This window comes from Nansenia antarctica, assembly GCF_963989245.1.
Source record: "Nansenia antarctica genome assembly, chromosome: 2".
Lineage (NCBI taxonomy): Eukaryota > Metazoa > Chordata > Actinopteri > Argentiniformes > Microstomatidae > Nansenia > Nansenia antarctica.
The window spans coordinates 86,248,055-86,268,054 of record NC_137675.1 but is presented as its reverse complement, the minus strand read 5'-3'; the positions used below and the strand labels follow the sequence as shown (position 1 = coordinate 86,268,054).

At 52.0% G+C, this 20,000-nt stretch overlaps 1 pseudogene across 1 annotated transcript in view; it reads right to left on the bottom strand.

The window, feature by feature from the left end:
* LOC308150808 (transcription factor E2F8-like) overlaps positions 1-20,000 on the bottom strand; it is a 27,347-nt pseudogene that overhangs the window by 1,582 nt on the left and 5,765 nt on the right. The window contains exons 7-11 of the transcript in view: positions 18,845-18,944; positions 17,631-18,216; positions 2,450-2,734; positions 1,596-1,722; positions 533-892 (exon numbers count right to left, since the gene is read on the bottom strand). The product of the transcript in view is annotated as a transcription factor E2F8-like (transcript). The remainder of the gene's footprint in view (positions 1-532; positions 893-1,595; positions 1,723-2,449; positions 2,735-17,630; positions 18,217-18,844; positions 18,945-20,000) is intronic.

Sequence of the window (20,000 nt, the reverse complement as noted above, 5' to 3'; positions counted from 1 at the left end):
TCCTCCTATACTGTGTCTCCTAAGAGTTCTACTTCCTCCTATTCTGGGTCTCCTAAGAGTTCTACTTCCTCCTATACTGGGTCTCCTAAGAGTTCTACTTCCCCCTATACTGTGTCTCCTACGAGTTCTACTTCCCCACTTGTACTGTTTCTCCTGTGTCTATTTCTTCTTTAAAAATCTTTCTTTCTTTCTTCTTCTATCACTGAGACTGCCAATGGCCCCTGGCCTGAGCTCGATTACTCTTCCTGCTACGACTGGTGGATTGATGATTCACTTGCTTAGTCAAATGTATCGATTGTAAGTCGCTTTAGAAAAAGGCGTCTGCTAAATGCCTAAAATGTAAATGTAAACACCACTAACAGAGCAGTTAGCAGACCACACCTGGATTAAACACCACTGACTAACAGCAGTGTTTCTGATAAACAGGCTTGTGGGGGTGGAAGTTGTGTGAGACCCAGTGGTATGCTGATGGTTGTGTGTGTGTGTGTGTGTGTGTGTGTGTGTGTGTGTGTGTGTGTGTGTGTGTTCCTACCTGCTGCAGGCTGATGAAGGTGAGCTGCTGTCCTGGGATCTGGTGCTGGACGGGCACGGGCGACATGGGCTTGACGAACACCATCCCCCCCCGCTGCTGCAGGCCCAGGTGGGGGGGCAGGGGGCCCAGATGGTGGCCCAGGTGGGGGCCCAGGGGGCTGGGCTGCTCCGGGGCGAGGCCGGGGGCGGGGAGGGGCCCGGGGCTGGGGATCAGGCCCAGGTTCTGCAGGTTGAAGTTGAGGATGGCGGGGCTGGAGCTGTACAGGCGGTGGGCCTGGCCAGGGAAGGGGGAGGCGGGGGGGGGGGCGCTGGAGGGGCACGCTGGTGGGGGTGAACTCCTGGATGGGCGGGGGTCTGGAGCCTGGGGGGAGGGGGGAGGGGGGGGCAAGGCAGGTTTATTTGTAGAGCACATTTCATTCAACAGGGGCAACTCAAAGTGCTTTAGATACATTATTAAAATACAGCAAGAGGAGGATAGTAACAAAAATAAAACATGACAATGAATAAAAGCAAATATAAAAAGTATAGATAAAACATGTAATAAGACAATAGTTAATGGATAAAAGACATTGATAGAAGTGTTTGTGTTTAACCATAACTGCTGCAAAACATAAAGGTTTTTAGCTTAGATTTAAATATTTGTAGGGTTTGGGCCTGTTTGATTTCTTCAGGGAGTTTGTTCCAGGAGAATGCGGTAGCGTGACTGAAAGCTGCTGCACCGTGTTTTGTTTTCACTCTTGGAATGATTAGCTGATTAGTCTCAGCTGACCTTAGGGGCCTGGCTGGAATATAGGGTGGGAGGAGATCTGATATGGATTTTGTGATTTGTATGTAATTAGGAGTACTTTGAATTAAATTCTCTGAGAGACTGGTAGCCAGCGCAGAGATCTCAGGATTGGTGTAATGTGTTCAAACTTCTTTGCGGTGAGTGTGTGTGTGTGTACTTGCGGTGGGTGTGTGGTAGATGTTGTAGGTGTGTGTGTGTGTGTGTGTGTGTGTGTGTGTGTGTGTACCTGCGGTGGGGGTGTGGTAGATGTTGTAGGTGGGGGTGTGTGTGTGTGTACCTGCAGTGGGGGTGTGGTAGATGTTGTAGGTGGGGGTGGGGGCCCTGCTGCCCTCTCCGGGGGGGTCTTTGTAGGTCAACAGGGACGACTGGGAGATGGGGATCAGATAGCCTGTCGGGATCAGGGTCTGGGAGAGAGGGAGGGAGGGAGGGAGGGAGGGAGAGGGGGAGAGAGAGAGAGGGGGGGAGGGGGAGAGAGAGAGAGAGAGAGACACAGAGAGAGAGAGAGAGAGGGAGGAGGGGAGAGAGAGAGAAACAACTGTTAGTGACATACGCCATCATTGACACATCACACCCAGCATCCAGAGAGTGTACCTCAGTGTGCAGGTGTGTGTGTGTGTGTGTGTGTGTACCTCTGTGTGCAGGTATGTGTACCTCTGTGTGTAGGTGAGTGTGTACCTCAGTGTGTGTGTAGGTGTGTGTACCTCAGTATGCAGGTGTGTGTGTGTAGGTGTGTGTACCTCAGTGTGCAGGTGTGTGTGTGTGTGTGTGTGTGTGTGTAGGTGTGTGTACCTCAGTGTGCAGGTGTGTGTGTGTGTACCTCAGTGTGCAGGTGTGTGAGTGTGTGTGTGTACCTCAGTGTGCAGGTGTGTGTGTGTGTGTGTAGGTGTGTGTACCTCAGTGTGCAGGTGTGTGTATGTACCTCAGTGTATAGGTGTGTGTGTGTGTGTACCTCAGTGTGCAGGTGTGTGTGTGTGTGTGTACCTCAGTGTGCAGGTGTGTGTGTGTGTGTACCTCAGTGTGCAGGTGTGTGTGTGTGTGTGTACCTCAGTGTGCAGGTGTGTGTGTGTGTGTGTGTGTGTGTGTGTGTGTGTACCTCAGTGTGCAGGTGTGTGAGTGTGTGTGTGTGTGTACCTCAGTGTGCAGGTGCGCGGGGGTCAGGGGGACGGCCCTGACCGGGGTCATTAGCCCCGCCTCCCCGTCCGAGGCCGCGCCCCTGTCCTCCTTCTCCAGGAAGCTCTCCAGGCTCTGCGCCAGCGTCTGATTGGCCAGGGCGAGGCCGGGGGCGGGGCCTCCGGGGGTGTTGAGGAACTCGGGGTCCAGGTGGAGGGCGTGGGGGGCCGGGCGGCTGGACAGCAGACCCCTCCGCCTGGCCTTCAGACGCGCCTGCAGGATCTCACACAGCTTAGGGGACGCATCCTAGAGGGGGGGGGGGGGGGGGGGGAGACAGATGAGCTCAGAGAGAGTGTGTGTAGAGAGGTCTTACTCTAGAGAGTGTGTGTGTGTGTGTTGAGGTCTTACCCTAGAGTGTGTGTGTGTGTGTGTGTGTGTGTGTGTGTGTGTGTGTGTGTTGAGGTCTTTCCCTAGAGTGTGTATGTGTGTGTGGGGGGGGTCTTTCCCTAGAGTGATGGTGTGTGTGGGGGTCTTACCCTAGAGAGTGTGTGTGTGTGGAGGTCTTTCCCTAGAGTGTGTATGTGTGTGTAGAGGTCTTACCCTAGAGTGTGTGTGTGTTTGGAGGTCTTTCCCTAGAGTGTGTATGTGTGTGTAGAGGTCTTACCCTAGAGCGTGTGTGTGTGTAGAGGTCTTACCCTAGAGTGTGTGTGTGTGTGTAGAGGTCTTACCCTAGAGCAGCGGTTGCCCTAGAGTGATGGTGTGTGTAGAGGTCTTTCCCTAGAGTGATGGTGTGTGTGGGGGTCTTACCCTAGAGTGTGTGTGTAGAGGTCTTACCCTAGAGAGTGTGTGTGTGTGGAGGTCTTTCCCTAGAGTGTGTATGTGTGTGTAGAGGTCTTACCCTAGAGTGATGGTGTGTGTGTGTGTGTGTCTAGTCTTACCCTAGAGTGTGTGTGTGTGTGTGTGTGTGTGTGTGTGTGTGTGTGTCTAGTCTTACCCTAGAGTGTGTGTGTGTGTGTGTGTGTGTGTCTAGTCTTACCCTAGAGCATGGGTCACCAACAGTTGGCCCACCAAAGCTTCCCATCGGGCCCGTGGGATATTTATGTTTTTTAAAATATTAATTAATTCAGAAAATGTGAGGAGGGAAATACCGTTTAGAACATATAGGGCGCGTTCGTAAATTCGTCGGAGCGCACACTGGATTCAACGTTGTCATGGAACCAAGTAATTTGATTGGACTAGAGGCAGTCACGTGGACTCTCTGATTCTCTCAGAGCGAATTTACGAACGCGGCCATAGCATAGATTCATATCGTTCTTCCAATGCAGGACGATTCAGACCTAACTCATTCACAAAGCTGCAACCTTGCATCTAAATAGCAGTAGCAAAGCTGAAACTAATTCCCGTCTTTTAAATGGAATTCGGCAGACGTAGCGCCTATTCGCATGCAAGAATGGGGACACACTCATACTATGAGTCATAGCTTTCATTTAACATTTCGTTTTTTTTTCTTCACATGCTCTTGTTTAACATTTCGTGTTATAGGCTCTTTTTTCACATGCACATTATAGTGACTTAAATAACAAATAACTTCTCAGTCAAAAAATTAATGATGTAAATGGCTTGTTATGATTGTAGAACCCAGACAGCCCGGAGAGATGCACTAGTTGCCCTCTCGTTCAGATAACGTTCTGCTAATAATTCCACTGGCATATCCATATCCAGCTTTTAAGTTGCTTTTAAGTCTATTTTTCTGTGACGGGTCTCAGGGTATGACTTCTCATGCCTTGTATAATTGTAACGGCGAAGATTGTATTGTTTTTCAATAGCTTCAGTGCAGATGAGGCATACAGGTTTTGCGTTACTAAATGTTGGCAGATGAATGCGTACTTGTCATTCCATTCCTCATTAAAGCTGCGTTTTTCCACATCAATTTTACATCAATTTTGTGTATGTACCTCAGTGTGTAGGTGTGTGTGAGTGTGTGTGTGTGTGTACCTCAGTGTGCAGGTGTGTGTGTGTGTGTGTGTGTGTGTACCTCAGTGTGCAGGTGTGTGTACCTCAGTGTGCAGGTGTGTGTGTGTGTGTGTGTGTGTACCTCAGTGTGCAGGTGTGTGTGTGTACCTCAGTGTGCAGGTGTGTGTGTGTGTGTGTGTGTGTACCTCAGTGTGCAGGTGTGTGTGTGTGTGTGTGTGTGTGTACCTCAGTGTGCAGGTGTGTGAGTGTGTGTGTGTGTGTACCTCAGTGTGCAGGTGCGCGGGGGTCAGGGGGACGGCCCTGACCGGGGTCATTAGCCCCGCCTCCCCGTCCGAGGCCGCGCCCCTGTCCTCCTTCTCCAGGAAGCTCTCCAGGCTCTGCGCCAGCGTCTGATTGGCCAGGGCGAGGCCGGGGGCGGGGCCTCCGGGGGTGTTGAGGAACTCGGGGTCCAGGTGGAGGGCGTGGGGGGCCGGGCGGCTGGACAGCAGACCCCTCCGCCTGGCCTTCAGACGCGCCTGCAGGATCTCACACAGCTTAGGGGACGCATCCTAGAGGGGGGGGGGGGGGAGACAGATGAGCTCAGAGAGAGTGTGTGTGTGTGTGTTGAGGTCTTACCCTAGAGAGTGTGTGTGTGTGTGTGGGGGGGTCTTACCCTAGAGTGTGTGTGTGTGTGTGTGTGTGTGTGTGTGGAGGTCTTTCCCTAGAGTGTGTGTGTGTGTGTGTGTGTGTGTGTGTGTGTGTGTGTGTGTGGAGGTCTTTCCCTAGAGTGTGTATGTGTGTGTAGAGGTCTTACCCTAGAGTGATGGTGTCTGTGTCTCCTAAGAGTTCTACTACCCCCTATACTGTGTCTCCTAAGAGTTCTACTTCCCCCTATACTTTGTCTCCTAAGAGTTCTACTTCCTCCTATACTGTGTCTCCTAAGAGTTCTACTTCCCCCTATACTGTGTCTCCTAAGAGTTCTACTTCCCCCTATACTGTGTCTCCTAAGAGTTCTACTTCCTCCTATACTGTGTCTCCTAAGAGTTCTACTTCCTCCTATACTGTGTCTCCTAAGAGTTCTACTTCCTCCTATACTGGGTCTCCTAAGAGTTCTACTTCCTCCTATATTGTGTCTCCTAAGAGTTCTACTTCCCCCTATACTGTGTCTCCTAAGAGTTCTACTTCCTCCTATACTGTGTCTCCTAAGAGTTCTACTTCCCCCTATACTGTGTCTCCTAAGAGTTCTACTTCCTCCTATACTGTGTCTCCTAAGAGTTCTACTTCCCCCTATACTGTGTCTCCTAAGAGTTCTACTTCCTCCTATACTGTGTCTCCTAAGAGTTCTACTTCCCCCTATACTGTGTCTCCTAAGAGTTCTACTTCCTCCTATACTGTGTCTCCTAAGAGTTCTACTTCCCCCTATACTGTGTCTCCTAAGAGTTCTACTTCCTCCTATACTGTGTCTCCTAAGAGTTCTACTTCCTCCTATACTGGGTCTCCTAAAGGGCTCTGCACACAGCGTGCGATTTCTGTTGCGCGTCAACGTTCCATTTTGAAGTTTGAATGGAAGTCTATGAGAAAATCATAAAACATCGCATCCCAATGCACACAGCGTGCGATGCAATTTCTGTTGTATGTTCTCATAGACTTCCATTCAAACTTCAAAATGGAACGTTGACGCGCAACAGAAATCGCACGCTGTGTGCAGAGCCCTTAAGAGTTCTACTTCCTCCTATTCTGGGTCTCCTAAGAGTTCTACTTCCTCCTATACTGGGTCTCCTAAGAGTTCTACTTCCCCACTTGTACTGTTTCTCCTGTGTCTATTTCTTCTTTAAAAATCTTTCTTTCTTTCTTCTTCTATCACTGAGACTGCCAATGGCCCCTGGCCTGAGCTCGATTACTCTTCCTGCTACGACTGGTGGATTGATGATTCACTTGCTTAGTCAAATGTATCGATTGTAAGTCGCTTTAGAAAAAGGCGTCTGCTAAATGCCTAAAATGTAAATGTAAACACCACTAACAGAGCAGTTAGCAGACCACACCTGGATTAAACACCACTGACTAACAGCAGTGTTTCTGATAAACAGGCTTGTGGGGGTGGAAGTTGTGTGAGACCCAGTGGTATGCTGATGGTTGTGTGTGTGTGTGTGTGTGTGTGTGTGTGTGTGTGTTCCTACCTGCTGCAGGCTGATGAAGGTGAGCTGCTGTCCTGGGATCTGGTGCTGGACGGGCACGGGCGACATGGGCTTGACGAACACCATCCCCCCCCGCTGCTGCAGGCCCAGGTGGGGGGGCAGGGGGCCCAGGTGGTGGCCCAGGTGGGGGCCCAGGGGGCTGGGCTGCTCCGGGGCGAGGCCGGGGGCGGGGAGGGGCCCGGGGCTGGGGATCAGGCCCAGGTTCTGCAGGGTGAAGTTGAGGATGGCGGGGCTGGGGCTGTACAGGCGGTGGGCCTGGCCAGGGAAGGGGGAGGCGGGGGGGGGGCGCTGGAGGGGCACGCTGGTGGGGGTGAACTCCTGGATGGGCGGGGGTCTGGAGCCTGGGGGGAGGGGGGAGGGGGGGGCAAGGCAGGTTTATTTGTAGAGCACATTTCATTCAACAGGGGCAACTCAAAGTGCTTTAGATGCATTATTAAAATACAGCAAGAGGAGGATAGTAACAAAAATAAAACATGACAATGAATAAAAGCAAATATAAGAAGTATAGATAAAACATGTAATAAGACAATAGTTAATGGATAAAAGACATTGATAGAAGTGTTTGTGTTTAACCATAACTGCTGCAAAACATGAAGGTTTTTAGCTTAGATTTAAATATTTGTAGGGTTTGGGCCTGTTTGATTTCTTCAGGGAGTTTGTTCCAGGAGAATGCGGTAGCGTGACTGAAAGCTGCTGCACCGTGTTTTGTTTTCACTCTTGGAATGATTAGCTGATTAGTCTCAGCTGACCTTAGGGGCCTGGCTGGAATATAGGGTGGGAGGAGATCTGATATGGATTTTGTGATTTGTATGTAATTAGGAGTACTTTGAATTAAATTCTCTGAGAGACTGGTAGCCAGCGCAGAGATCTCAGGATTGGTGTAATGTGTTCAAACTTCTTTGCGGTGAGTGTGTGTGTGTGTGTACTTGCGGTGGGTGTGTGGTAGATGTTGTAGGTGTGTGTGTGTGTGTGTGTGTGTGTGTGTGTGTGTGTGTGTACCTGCGGTGGGGGTGTGGTAGATGTTGTAGGTGGGTGTGTGTGTGTGTGTGTACCTGCTGTGGGGGTGTGGTAGATGTTGTAGGTGGGGGTGGGGGTGTGTGTGTGTACCTGCGGTGGGGGTGTGGTAGATGTTGTAGGTGGGGGTGTGTGTGTGTGTGTGTGTGTGTGTACCTGCGGTGGGGGTGTGGTAGATGTTGTAGGTGGGGGTGGGGGCCCTGCTGCCCTCTCCGGGGGGGCCGTGGGGGTCTTTGTAGGTCAACAGGGACGACTGGGAGATGGGGATCAGATAGCCTGTCGGGATCAGGGTCTGGGAGAGAGGGAGGGAGGGAGGGAGGGAGGGAGGGAGAGGGGGAGAGAGAGAGAGGGGGGGAGGGGGAGAGAGAGAGAGAGAGACACAGAGAGAGAGAGAGAGAGAGGGAGGAGGGGAGAGAGAGAGAAACAACTGTTAGTGACATACGCCATCATTGACACATCACACCCAGCATCCAGAGAGTGTACCTCAGTGTGCAGGTGTGTGTGTGTGTGTGTGTGTGTGTGTACCTCTGTGTGCAGGTATGTGTACCTCTGTGTGTAGGTGAGTGTGTACCTCAGTGTGTGTGTAGGTGTGTGTACCTCAGTATGCAGGTGTGTGTGTGTAGGTGTGTGTACCTCAGTGTGCAGGTGTGTGTGTGTGTGTGTGTGTGTGTGTGTGTAGGTGTGTACCTCAGTGTGCAGGTGTGTGTGTGTGTACCTCAGTGTGCAGGTGTGTGAGTGTGTGTGTGTACCTCAGTGTGCAGGTGTGTGTGTGTGTGTGTAGGTGTGTGTACCTCAGTGTGCAGGTGTGTGTATGTACCTCAGTGTGTAGGTGTGTGTGTGTGTACCTCAGTGTGCAGGTGTGTGTGTGTGTGTGTACCTCAGTGTGCAGGTGTGTGTGTGTGTGTGTACCTCAGTGTGCAGGTGTGTGTGTGTGTGTGTACCTCAGTGTGCAGGTGTGTGTGTGTGTGTGTGTGTGTGTACCTCAGTGTGCAGGTGTGTGTGTGTGTGTGTGTGTGTGTACCTCAGTGTGCAGGTGTGTGAGTGTGTGTGTGTGTGTACCTCAGTGTGCAGGTGCGCGGGGGTCAGGGGGACGGCCCTGACCGGGGTCATTAGACCCGCCTCCCCGTCCGAGGCCGCGCCCCTGTCCTCCTTCTCCAGGAAGCTCTCCAGGCTCTGCGCCAGCGTCTGATTGGCCAGGGCGAGGCCGGGGGCGGGGCCTCCGGGGGTGTTGAGGAACTCGGGGTCCAGGTGGAGGGCGTGGGGGGCCGGGCGGCTGGACAGCAGACCCCTCCGCCTGGCCTTCAGACGCGCCTGCAGGATCTCACACAGCTTAGGGGACGCATCCTAGAGGGGGGGGGGGGGGGGGAGACAGATGAGCTCAGAGAGAGTGTGTGTAGAGAGGTCTTACTCTAGAGTGTGTGTGTGTGTGTGTGTGTGTGTGTGTGTTGAGGTCTTACCCTAGAGTGTGTGTGTGTGTGTGTGTGTGTGTGTGTGTTGAGGTCTTTCCCTAGAGTGTGTATGTGTGTGTGGGGGGGGTCTTTCCCTAGAGTGATGGTGTGTGTGGGGGTCTTACCCTAGAGAGTGTGTGTGTGTGTGGAGGTCTTTCCCTAGAGTGTGTATGTGTGTGTAGAGGTCTTACCCTAGAGTGTGTGTGTGTTTGGAGGTCTTTCCCTAGAGTGTGTATGTGTGTGTAGAGGTCTTACCCTAGAGCGTGTGTGTGTGTAGAGGTCTTACCCTAGAGTGTGTGTGTGTGTGTGTAGAGGTCTTACCCTAGAGCAGCGGTTGCCCTAGAGTGATGGTGTGTGTAGAGGTCTTTCCCTAGAGTGATGGTGTGTGTGGGGGTCTTACCCTAGAGTGTGTGTGTAGAGGTCTTACCCTAGAGAGTGTGTGTGTGTGGAGGTCTTTCCCTAGAGTGTGTATGTGTGTGTAGAGGTCTTACCCTAGAGTGATGGTGTGTGTGTGTGTCTAGTCTTACCCTAGAGTGTGTGTGTGTGTGTGTGTGTGTGTGTGTGTGTGTGTGTGTGTGTGTGTGTGTGTGTGTGTGTGTGTAGTCTTACCCTAGAGCATGGGTCACCAACAGTTGGCCCACCAAAGCTTCCCATCGGGCCCGTGGGATATTTATGTTTTTTAAAATATTAATTAATTCAGAAAATGTGAGGAGGGAAATACCGTTTAGAACATATAGGGCGCGTTCGTAAATTCGTCGGAGCGCACACTGGATTCAACGTTGTCATGGAACCAAGTAATTTGATTGGACTAGAGGCAGTCACGTGGACTCTCTGATTCTCTCAGAGCGAATTTACGAACGCGGCCATAGCATAGATTCATATCGTTCTTCCAATGCAGGACGATTCAGACCTAACTCATTCACAAAGCTGCAACCTTGCATCTAAATAGCAGTAGCAAAGCTGAAACTAATTCCCTTTTAAATGGAATTCGGCAGACGTAGCGCCTATTCGCATGCAAGAATGGGGACACACTCATACTATGAGTCATAGCTTTCATTTAACATTTCGTTTTTTTTTTTTCACATGCTCTTGTTTAACATTTCGTGTTATAGGCTCTTTTTTCACATGCACATTATAGTGACTTAAATAACAAATAACTTCTCAGTCAAAAAATTAATGATGTAAATGGCTTGTTATGATTGTAGAACCCAGACAGCCCGGAGAGATGCACTAGTTGCCCTCTCGTTCAGATAACGTTCTGCTAATAATTCCACTGGCATATCCATATCCAGCTTTTAAGTTGCTTTTAAGTCTATTTTTCTGTGACGGGTCTCAGGGTATGACTTCTCATGCCTTGTATAATTGTAACGGCGAAGATTGTATTGTTTTTCAATAGCTTCAGTGCAGATGAGGCATACAGGTTTTGCGTTACTAAATGTTGGCAGATGAATGCGTACTTGTCAGTCCATTCCTCATTAAAGCTGCGTTTTTCCACATCAATTTTACATCAATTTTGTGTATGTACCTCAGTGTGTAGGTGTGTGTGAGTGTGTGTGTGTGTACCTCAGTGTGCAGGTGTGTGTGTGTGTATCTCAGTGTGCAGGTGTGTGTGTGTGTGTGTGTGTGTGTGTGTGTACCTCAGTGTGCAGGTGTGTGTGTGTACCTCAGTGTGCAGGTGTGTGTGTGTGTGTGTGTACCTCAGTGTGCAGGTGTGTGTGTGTGTGTGTGTGTACCTCAGTGTGCAGGTGTGTGAGTGTGTGTGTGTGTGTGTGTACCTCAGTGTGCAGGTGCGCGGGGGTCAGGGGGACGGCCCTGACCGGGGTCATTAGCCCCGCCTCCCCGTCCGAGGCCGCGCCCCTGTCCTCCTTCTCCAGGAAGCTCTCCAGGCTCTGCGCCAGCGTCTGATTGGCCAGGGCGAGGCCGGGGGCGGGGCCTCCAGGGGTGTTGAGGAACTCGGGGTCCAGGTGGAGGGCGTGGGGGGCCGGGCGGCTGGACAGCAGACCCCCCCGCCTGGCCTTCAGACGCGCCTGCAGGATCTCACACAGCTTAGGGGACGCATCCTAGAGGGGGGGGGGGGGAGACAGATGAGCTCAGAGAGAGTGTGTGTGTGTGTGTTGAGGTCTTACCCTAGAGAGTGTGTGTGTGTGTGGGGGGGGGTCTTACCCTAGAGTGTGTGTGTGTGTGTGTGTGTGTGTGTGTGTGTGTGTGTGTGTGGAGGTCTTTCCCTAGAGTGTGTGTGTGTGTGTGTGTGTGTGTGGAGGTCTTTCCCTAGAGTGTGTATGTGTGTGTAGAGGTCTTACCCTAGAGTGATGGTGTCTGTGTCTCCTAAGAGTTCTACTTCCCCCTATATAGTGTCTCCTAAGAGTTCTACTTCCTCCTATACTGTGTCTCCTAAGAGTTCTACTACCCCCTATACTGTGTCTCCTAAGAGTTCTACTTCCCCCTATACTGTGTCTCCTAAGAGTTCTACTTCCCCCTATACTGTGTCTCCTAAGAGTTCTACTTCCCCACTTGTACTGTTTCTCCTGTGTCTATTTCTTCTTTAAAAATCTTTCTTTCTTTCTCCTTCTATCACGACGACTGCCAATGGCCCCTGGCCTGAGCTCGATTACTCTTCCTGCTACGACTGGTGGATTGATGATTCACTTGCTTAGTCAAATGTATCGATTGTAAGTCGCTTTGGAAAAAGGCGTCTGCTAAATGTCAAACATGTAAATGTAAACACCACTAACAGAGCAGTTAGCAGACCACACCTGGATTAAACACCACTGACTAACTGCAGTGTTTCTGATAAACAGGCTTGTGGGGGTGGAAGTTGTGTGAGACCCAGTGGTATGCTGATGGTTGTGTGTGTGTGTGTGTGTGTGTGTGTGTGTGTTCCTACCTGCTGCAGGCTGATGAAGGTGAGCTGCTGTCCTGGGATCTGGTGCTGGACGGCCACGGGCGACATGGGCTTGACGAACACCATCCCCCCCCGCTGCTGCAGGCCCAGGTGGGGGGGCAGGGGGCCCAGGTGGTGGCCCAGGTGGGGGCCCAGGGGGCTGGGCTGCTCCGGGGCGAGGCCGGGGGCGGGGAGGGGCCCGGGGCTGGGGATCAGGCCCAGGTTCTGCAGGGTGAAGTTGAGGATGGCGGGGCTGGGGCTGTGCAGGCGGTGGGCCTGGCCAGGGAAGGGGGAGGCGGGGGGGGGGCGCTGGAGGGGCACGCTGGTGGGGGTGAACTCCTGGATGGGCGGGGGTCTGGAGCCTGGGGGGAGGGGGGAGGGGGGGGCAAGGCAGGTTTATTTGTAGAGCACATTTCATTCAACAGGGGCAACTCAAAGTGCTTTAGATACATTATTAAAATACAGCAAGAGGAGGATAGTAACAAAAATAAAACATGACAATGAATAAAAGCAAATATAAGAAGTATAGATAAAACATGTAATAAGACAATAGTTAATGGATAAAAGACATTGATAGAAGTGTTTGTGTTTAACCATAACTGCTGCAAAACATGAAGGTTTTTAGCTTAGATTTAAATATTTGTAGGGTTTGGGCCTGTTTGATTTCTTCAGGGAGTTTGTTCCAGGAGAATGCGGCAGCGTGACTGAAAGCTGCTGCACCGTGTTTTGTTTTCACTCTTGGAATGATTAGCTGATTAGTCTCAGCTGACCTTAGGGGCCTGGCTGGAATATAGGGTGGGAGGAGATCTGATATGGATTTTGTGATTTGTATGTAATTAGGAGTACTTTGAATTCAATTCTCTGAGAGACTGGTAGCCAGCGCAGAGATCTCAGGATTGGTGTAATGTGTTCAAACTTCTTTGCGGTGAGTGTGTGTGTGTGTGTGTACTTGCGGTGGGTGTGTGGTAGATGTTGTAGGTGTGTGTGTGTGTGTGTGTGTGTGTGTACCTGCGGTGGGGGTGTGGTAGATGTTGTAGGTGGGGGTGTGTGTGTGTGTGTGTACCTGCGGTGGGGGTGTGGTAGATGTTGTAGGTGGGTGTGTGTGTGTGTGTGTGTGTGTGTACCTGCGGTGGGGGTGTGGTAGATGTTGTAGGTGGGGGTGGGGGCCCTGCTGCCCTCTCCGGGGGGGCCGTGGGGGTCTTTGTAGGTCAACAGGGACGACTGGGAGATGGGGATCAGATAGCCTGTCGGGATCAGGGTCTGGGAGAGAGGGAGGGAGGGAGGGAGGGAGGGAGAGGGGGAGAGAGAGAGAGGGGGGGAGGGGGAGAGAGAGAGACAGAGAGAGAGAGAGAGAGGGAGGAGGGGAGAGAGAGAGAAACAACTGTTACAGTGACATACGCCATCATTGACACATCACACCCAGCATCCAGAGAGTGTACCTCAGTGTGCAGGTGTGTGTGTGTGTGTGTGTGTGTGTGTGTGTACCTCTGTGTGCAGGTATGTGTACCTCTGTGTGTAGGTGAGTGTGTACCTCAGTGTGTGTGTAGGTGTGTGTACCTCAGTATGCAGGTGTGTGTGTGTGTAGGTGTGTGTACCTCAGTGTGCAGGTGTGTGTGTGTGTGTAGGTGTGTGTACCTCAGTGTGCAGGTGTGTGTGTGTACCTCAGTGTGCAGGTGTGTGAGTGTGTGTGTGTACCTCAGTGTGCAGGTGTGTGTGTGTGTGTAGGTGTGTGTACCTCAGTGTGCAGGTGTGTGTATGTACCTCAGTGTGTAGGTGTGTGTGTGTGTGTACCTCAGTGTGCAGGTGTGTGTGTGTGTGTGTGTACCTCAGTGTGCAGGTGTGTGTGTGTGTACCTCAGTGTGCAGGTGTGTGTGTGTGTGTGTGTGTGTACCTCAGTGTGCAGGTGTGTGTGTGTGTACCTCAGTGTGTAGGTGTGTGTGTGTGTGTACCTCAGTGTGCAGGTGTGTGTGTGTGTGTGTATGTACCTCAGTGTGTAGGTGTGTGTGTGTGTACCTCAGTGTGCAGGTGTGTGTGTGTGTGTGTACCTCAGTGTGCAGGAGTGTGTGTGTGTACCTCAGTGTGCAGGTGTGTGTGTGTGTGTGTGTGTACCTCAGTGTGCAGGTGTGTGAGTGTGTGTGTGTGTGTACCTCAGTGTGCAGGTGCGCGGGGGTCAGGGGGACGGCCCTGACCGGGGTCATTAGCCCCGCCTCCCCGTCCGAGGCCGCGCCCCTGTCCTCCTTCTCCAGGAAGCTCTCCAGGCTCTGCGCCAGCGTCTGATTGGCCAGGGCGAGGCCGGGGGCGGGGCCTCCGGGGGTGTTGAGGAACTCGGGGTCCAGGTGGAGGGCGTGGGGGGCCGGGCGGCTGGACAGCAGACCCCTCGGCCTGGCCTTCAGACGCGCCTGCAGGATCTCACACAGCTTAGGGGACGCATCCTAGAGGGGGGGGGGGGGGGGGGGAGACAGATGAGCTCAGAGAGAGTGTGTGTAGAGAGGTCTTACTCTAGAGAGTGTGTGTGTGTGTTGAGGTCTTACCCTAGAGAGTGTGTGTGTGTGTGGGGGGGGGTCTTACCCTAGAGTGTGTGTGTGTGTGTGTGTGTGTGTGTGTGGAGGTCTTTCCCTAGAGTGTGTGTGTGTGTGTGTGTGTGTGTGTGTGTGGAGGTCTTTCCCTAGAGTGTGTATGTGTGTGTAGAGGTCTTACCCTAGAGTGATGGTGTGTGTGGGGGTCTTACCCTAGAGTGTGTGTGTGTGTGTGTGTGTGTGGAGGTCTTTCCTTAGAGTGTGTATGTGTGTGTAGAGGTCTTACCCTAGAGTGATGGTGTGTGTGGGGGTCTTACCCTAGAGAGTGTGTGTGTGTGTAGTGGTCTTACCCTAGAGTGACGGTGTGTGTGTGTGTGTGTCTAGTCTTACCCTAGAGTGTGTGTGTGTGTGTGTGTGTCTAGTCTTACCCTAGAGTGTGTGTGTGTGTGTGTGTGTGTGTGTCTAGTCTTACCCTAGACTAGAGCATGGGTCACCAACAGTCGGCCCGCGGGCCGAATGCGGCCCACCAAAGCTTCCCATCGGGCCCGTGGGATATTTATGTTTTTTAAAATATTAATTAATTCAGAAAATGTGAGGAGGGAAATACCGTTTAGAACATATAGGGCGCGTTCGTAAATTCGTCGGAGCGCACACTGGATTCAACGTTGTCATGGAACCAAGTAATTTGATTGGACTAGAGGCAGTCACGTGGACGCTCTGATTCTCTCAGAGCGAATTTACGAACACGGCCATAGCATAGATTCATATCGTTCTTCCAATGCAGGACGATTCAGACCTAACTCATTCACAAAGCTGCAACCTTGCATCTAAATAGCAGTAGCAAAGCTGAAACTAATTCCCGTCTTTTAAATGGAATTCGGCAGACGTAGCGCCTATTCGCATGCAATAATGTTATGTTATGTTATGTTAATTTTATTTATAATGCGCCCCCCATCCAACTTTTACATCGGCCCGGGGCGCAGCCCGGGTAAAGGAACAGATGACAAAGACAAGGAACACAGAAAGCAATCAGACACAGACGACTTAAACGTAAATCTCAGGCATACAATTCACAACACATAGGGAGTAGATTTAGGGAATGTCATTTAGGAAGAGGTGGGTTTTTAACTTGGCTCTAAAGGAGTCCAGAGTGGGGGCAAACTTGATGGCAGAAGGGAGCGCGTTCCACAGGGTCGGTGCTATCACCGCAAAGGCACGGTCACCCTTCCTCTTGAGGTTGGTACGTGGGACCCTCAGGCTGAGTTGGGCGTCGGACCTGAGCCTGGGTCTGGGCCTTGTGGAGGTAGACTGGTCCAGGAGGTCCTTGATGTAGGGTGGGGCGAGACTGTTGAGAGCTTTAAAAACAAAGGTGCAGATTTTGAACTTCACTCTCTTCTTCACTGGGAGCCAGTGAAGGGAGATGAGGACAGGGGAGATGTGGTCCCTCATTTTGGTGCCTGACACCAGCCTGGCAGCGGCATTTTGGACTAGCTGCAGGCGGTAGATGGTCTTATCAGGAAGTCCAGCATATAGTGAGTTGCAGTAGTCGAGCCTAGATGAGATTAGCATGAGGACGACCCTCCTCAGGTCGCTGGGGGTGAGGAAGGACTTGATCTTGGCTATGATGCGTAGTTGGTATAAACATGCCTTCACGACGGAGCTCACTTGTCGGTCAAGGTTAAGCTCGGAGTCAAAGATGACACCGAGGTTCTTGACATGTGGTCTGACAAGGGTGGACAGGCTTCCCATGTTGGTGCTGAGCTGAGTGATGGCGGTGGTGTTGCCGATGAGGAGGATTTCCCCCTTGCTCTCATTCAGCTGTAGGAAGCTCTGGGCCATCCACTCCTTCACATCGCGGAGGCAGTCCATCAGGCGCTTCAGATCGGCGGGGTCGTCAGTGTTGATTGACAGGTAGAGCTGGGTGTCGTCCGCATAAAAGTGGAATGAGATCTTGTAGCGTTGAGGGATTAGACATAGGGGGAGCATGTAGAGGGAGAACAAGATGGGACCGAGGATGGAGCCCTGAGGGACCCCACAGGTGAGGTTGGCTTGTCTGGAGGAGCTGTCTGCTATGTGGACGGCGTAGGTTCTATTGCTGAGGTAGGACTTGAACCACGACAAAGCGGTGTCGGTGATGCCAACCTCCTGCTGGAGGCGATCGAGGAGGATGGCGTGGTCTATAGTGTCAAAAGCTGCGCTGAGGTCCAGGAGGACCAGGGCAGCACATTTCCTGGAGTCTGCGATGAGGAGGAGGTCGTTCCAAACCTTTAAAAGTGCCGACTCAGTGCTATGGCCAGGTCTGAAGCCAGACTGAAACTTCTCCAGGATGTTGTTCTGTTGGAGGTAGGGCCACAGCTGGGGACACACTCATACTATGAGTCATAGCTCTCATTTAACATTTCGTGTTTTTTTTTCTCACATGCTCTTGTATAACATTTCGTGTTATAGGCTCTTTTTTCACATGCACATTATAGTGACTTAAATAAAAAATTACTTCTCAGTCAAAAAATGAATGATGTAAATGGCTTGTTATGATTGTAGAACCCAGACAGCCCGGAGAGATGCACTAGTTGCCCTCTCGTTCAGATAACGTTCTGCTAATAATTCCACTGGCATATCCATATCCAGCTTTTAAGTTGCTTTTAAGTCTATTTTTCTGTGACGGGTCTCAGGGTATGACTTCTCATGCCTTGTATAATTGTAACGGCGAAGATTGTATTGTTTTTCAATAGCTTCAGTGCAGATGAGGCATACAGGTTTTGCGTTACTAAATGTTGGCAGATGAATGCGTACTTGTCAGTCCATTCCTCATTAAAGCTGCGTTTTTCCACATCAATTTTACGCTTCAGGTTCTTTGAGAGTGACATTTTGCTTGATTGATAACTGAAAATGATTACAATGAAGTGAAGCCAAAATATCTTGATCGCCCCCTGGTGGCTGGCTGCAGTATAGGTGTCAGGAGTCTGTTAACACTGATAATAAATCAATAACATACATTTTGTAAGAAAGTGAAGATATTAAACAATAATATGCTAATTATGCCTAAATAGAATAAATAAAAATAAGTCCGGCCCCCACAGTGTAAGCTTCGAAAAATTCTGGCCCTTGGACAAATGTAGTTGGTGACCCCTGCCCTAGAGTGTGTGTGTGTGTGTGTGTGTGTGTGTGTGTGTGTGTGTGTGTGTCTAGTCTTACCCTAGAGAGGGTGTCGACCCTCTTGGTCTTGGAGGGGCTTCCCTCCCCAGAAGGTCTCTCTGCACACACACGCTTCAGCCCCGAGGGGGAGGGGCTGCTGCCGGGGTCGTGACCCCTGAGGGGGGGCTGCAGCCCCGCCCCCGCCGCCGTGACATCACCGGGGCTCCGCCCAGCCTGGTCCTCGAAGGTCATGGAGCGCACGGCCAAGCTGGTTGGCTGGGGCCAGGCTAGGGGGCGTGGCCTGAGGGCGGACGGGTGCATGTACACGGCGTACGAGCCGCGCCCTTGTTGCTGCGGCAACAGCACGGGGATGAGGTACGCTCCGCCGCACTGGGCGGGGTGGAGGTAGGACAGCGCCCCCGGTGGGTGGGAGGGGAACTGCACGCGCTGGGCGAGGTGGTGGGCGGTGTTGATGTTGATGTTGACGGTGGGCTGGAGTTGTTGGAGTTGTTGGGGTTGTTGGTGTTGTTGGGTCAGGGTTAATACAGCCGTCTGAAGGGGGAGGGGGGTGTGGGTGGGGGTAGGCGTCTGCTCTGGCTGTGGCTGGCCTTTGGGAACACACACAGGCCCCCTGTGGACTCCACCCCTGGGGGAGCAACAGAAGCGTCATTAGGGTTGAACCACATCCGACCGGCGGGGCTAGCGGTTAGCCTCGTTAGCCCTAATCTGTTACAGCCCCCTTTTTTGGGGTGGGGTTTGTTAAGAATGCTAAAGAAGACGAAGGAAAAGAGAGAAAGAAAGAGGAGGAGGAGGAGGAGGAGGGGGAGGGGGGGGGAGGGGAGGAGCAGGAGGAGGAGGGGGAGGGGGAGGAGCAGGAGCAGGAGGAGTAGGGGAAGGATGAGGAGGAGGAGGAGGAGGGGGAGGGGGGAGGGGAGGAGCAGGAGGAGGAGGGGGAGGAGGAGGAGCAGGAGGAGTAGGGGGAGGATGAGGAGGAGGAGGAGGAGGAGGAGGGGGAGGGGGGAGGGGAGGAGCAGGAGGAGGAGGGGGAGGGGGAGGAGGAGGAGCAGGAGGAGTAGGGGGAGGATGAGTAGGGGGAGGATGAGGAGGAGGAGGAGGAGGAGGGGGGGGGGGAGGGGAGGAGCAGGAGGAGGAGGGGGAGGAGGAGGAGCAGGAGGAGTAGGGGGAGGATGAGTAGGGGGAGGATGAGGAGGAGGAGGAGGACGAGGAGGAGGAGGAGGGGAGGAGAACGAGGAGAACGAGGAGGAAGTGCTTACGTGGATTGCTGGTCCAGCTGGATCTTACAGATGGCCGCCAGTTGCGCCATTTTGTTGGGGAAGAAGTCACCGCCGGAGGAGGAGGAGGAGGAGGAGTCATCTGAGAGAAGAGCACAGCGGCCATGTTTAAGTAAGTAACGTTTATTTATATAGCACAATTTTACAACGACAAACAGAGCTTAACAGATAAAAAGAGAAAACACTGGTAAAAGAGGAAAACAAGATAAAATACAGATAAAAGATTCAGATTCAGATTCAGATTCAGATAACGTTTATTGCCATTATGCTTGACACATATAGGAATTTGTTTTGGCATTTACAGAAGGTGCATATTATGCTTTTTTCACATATAGGCTACATGAACAAAACAAGTACAAATACAAATGCAAAAACAGGCAAAAACAGGACAAACACAGGACAGTGCATGGATAGTGCTGTATATAAAGTGCAGTGCAGAGTTATTTCAGGTCCAGTGCATGTTCAGTCCTGGGCAGGCTTGGAGGCGGGGGGGAGGGGGAAGCCAGAGTCATTTAGCAGCCTGGCGGCTGAGGGGAAGAAACTGAGCCTGTGGCGGGCCTTTAATGTCTTAGGCAGCCGCAACCTTCTTCCAGAGGGAAGCAGGGTGAGGAGGCCGTGGCCGGGGTGGAAGGGGTCGGCCATGATCTTCCGTGCCCTCCTCAGAGCCCTGGTGTCATGCAGGGAGTTGAGGGAGGGCAAGGGACAGCCGATCACCCTCTCTGCTGAATGTATCACCCGCTGCAACTTGGCCTTGTCCTTGGTCGTTGCAGCAGGGAACCAGGTGATGATGGAGTGGGTGAGGATGGACTCTATGATGGCCGTGTAAAACTGGACCATCATGGACCTCGGCAGCCTGAATTTCCTCAGCTGCCGGAGGAAGAACATCCTCTTCTGGGCCTTTGTTTTTTTCGAGGCGGCGTACAGGGATGAGGTAGAGCAGCTGAGCAAGCTGTGCAAGGTTAACAACCTGCTGCTGAACCAGTCAAAGACCCAGGAAATCATCGTGGACTTCAGGAGGAAAAAATCAGAGGTCCAGCCCCTGCTCATCGACGGAGAGAGCGTGGAGAGAGTCTCAACCCTCCGATTCCTGGGGGTGCACATACAGGATGACCTGTCCTGGAAGAACAACACAGCAGCC